Genomic DNA, 2187 nt, shown 5'->3' with positions numbered 1-2187 from the left:
GGAGAAGCATCTCTATCCCTGCCATTGGAGTAAACAACTTTGAGCTTAAGCCTCAATTAGTTTCTCTAATGCAACAGAATTGAAAGTTCCATGGACTTCCATTGGAAGATCCTCATCAGTTTTTAGCTGAATTCTTGTAAATCTGTGATAATGTCAAGACCAATGGGGTTGACCCTGAGGTCTACAGACTTATGCTATTCCCTTTTACTGTAAGAGACAGAGCTAGGATATGGTTGGACTCACAACCTAAAGAAAGCCTGAACTCTTGGGAAAAGCTAGTCAATGCCTTCTTGGCAAAGTTCTTTCCACCTCAAAAATTGAGTAAGCTTAGAGTGGAAGTCCAAACCTTCAGACAGAAGGAAGGTGAATCCCTCTATGAAGCTTGGGAAAGTTACAAACAATTGATCAGAAAGTGTCCTTCTAACATGCTTTCTCAATGGAGCATCATAGGTATCTTCTATGATGGTCTATCTGAACTGTCCAAGATGTCATTGGACAGCTCTACTGGAGGATCTCTTCATCTGAAGAAGACGCCTGCAGAAGCTCAAGAACTCATTGAAATGGTTGCAAATAACCAATTCATGTACACTTCTGAAAGGAATCCTGTGAATAATGGGACGAATCAGAAGAAAGGAGTTCTTGAGATTGATACTCTGAATGCCATATTGGCTTAGAATAAAATATTGACTCAGCAAGTCAATATGATTTCTCAAAGTCTATCTGGAATACAGGCTGCACCAGGCAGTACTAAGGACGCTTCATCTGAAGAAGAAGCTTATGATCCTGAGAACCCTTCAATAGAAGAGGTGAATTACATGGGAGAACCCTATGGAAACACCTATAATCCTTCATGGAGAAATCATCCAAATCTCTCATGGAAGGATCAACAGAGACCTCAACAAGGTTTCAACAACAATAATGGTGGAAGAAACAGGTTTAGCAATAACAAGCCTTTTCCATCATCTTCTCAGCAACAGACAGAGAATTCTAAGCATAGTCACTCTGACTTAGCAACCATGGTCTCTGATCTAATCAAAACCACTCAAAGATTCATGACTGAAAAAAGGTCCTCCATTAGAAACTTAGAGGAACAAGTGGGTCAGTTGAGTAAGAAAGTTACTGAACTCCCTCCTAGCACTCTTCCAAGCAATACAGAAGAGAATCCAAAAGGAGAGTGTAAGGCCATCAACATGGCCGAATTTGGAGAGGAGGAAGAGGCAGTGAGCACTACTGAGGAAGACCTCAATGGACGTCCACTGGCCTCCAATGAGTTCCCTAATGAGGAACCATGGGAATCTGAGGCTCACACTGAGACCATAGAGATTCCATTGGATTTACTTCTGCCATTCATGAGCTCTGATGAGTATTCTTCCTCTGAAGAGGATGAAGATGTCACTGAAGAGCAAGATGCTAAGTACCTTGGAGCAATCATGAAGCTAAATGACAAGTTATTTGGTAATGAGACTTGGGAGGATGAACCCCCTTTGCTCACCAAAGAACTGGATGACTTGACTAGGCAGAGATTACCTCAAAAGAGATAGGACCCTGGAAAGTTCTCAATACCTTATACCATAGGCACCATGACCTTTGAGAAGGCTCTGTGTGACCTAGGGTCAAGCATAAACCTCATGCCTCTCTCTGTAATGGAGAAGCTAGGGATCTTTGAGGTACAAGCTGCAAGAATCTCACTAGAGATGGCAGACAATTCAAGAAAACAAGCTTATAGACTTGTAGAGGATGTTCTGGTAAAGGTTGAAGACCATTACATCCCTGCTGATTTCATAGTCCTAGAGACTGGGAAGTGCATGGATGAATCCATCATCCTTGGCAGACCCTTCCTAGCCACAGTAAAGGCTGTGATTGATGTTGACAGAGGAGAATTGATCATTCAAGTGAATGAAAAATCCTTTGTCTTTAAGGCTCAAGGATACCCCTCTGTAACAATGGAGAGGAAGTATGAAGAGCTTCCCTCAAAACATAGTCAAATAGAGCCCCCACGGTCAAACTCTAAGTTTGGTGTTGGGAGGCCACAACCAACTTCTAAGTTTGGTGTTGAAACCCCACATTCAAACTCTAAGTTTGGTGTTGGGAGGTTTGAACATTGCTCTGAATATCTGTGAGGCTCCATGAGAGCCCACTGTCAAGCTACTGACATTAAAGAAGCGCTTGTTAGGAGGTAACCCAATG

At 42.3% G+C, this 2187-nt stretch overlaps 1 non-coding gene across 1 annotated transcript; it reads right to left on the bottom strand.

The window, feature by feature from the left end:
• Positions 1–323: 323 nt before the first annotated feature.
• LOC130955539 (small nucleolar RNA R71) lies at positions 324–431 on the bottom strand. Its single transcript, XR_009076783.1, has one exon. It is a non-coding gene; the product is annotated as a small nucleolar RNA R71 (small nucleolar RNA).
• Between the last annotated feature and the right edge of the window lie 1756 nt (positions 432–2187).

Source organism: Arachis stenosperma, chromosome 1 (genome assembly GCF_014773155.1).
Source record: "Arachis stenosperma cultivar V10309 chromosome 1, arast.V10309.gnm1.PFL2, whole genome shotgun sequence".
Lineage (NCBI taxonomy): Eukaryota > Viridiplantae > Streptophyta > Magnoliopsida > Fabales > Fabaceae > Arachis > Arachis stenosperma.
The sequence above is the reverse complement of the archived record's forward strand: the minus strand, read 5'-3'. Positions and strand labels throughout refer to the sequence as shown.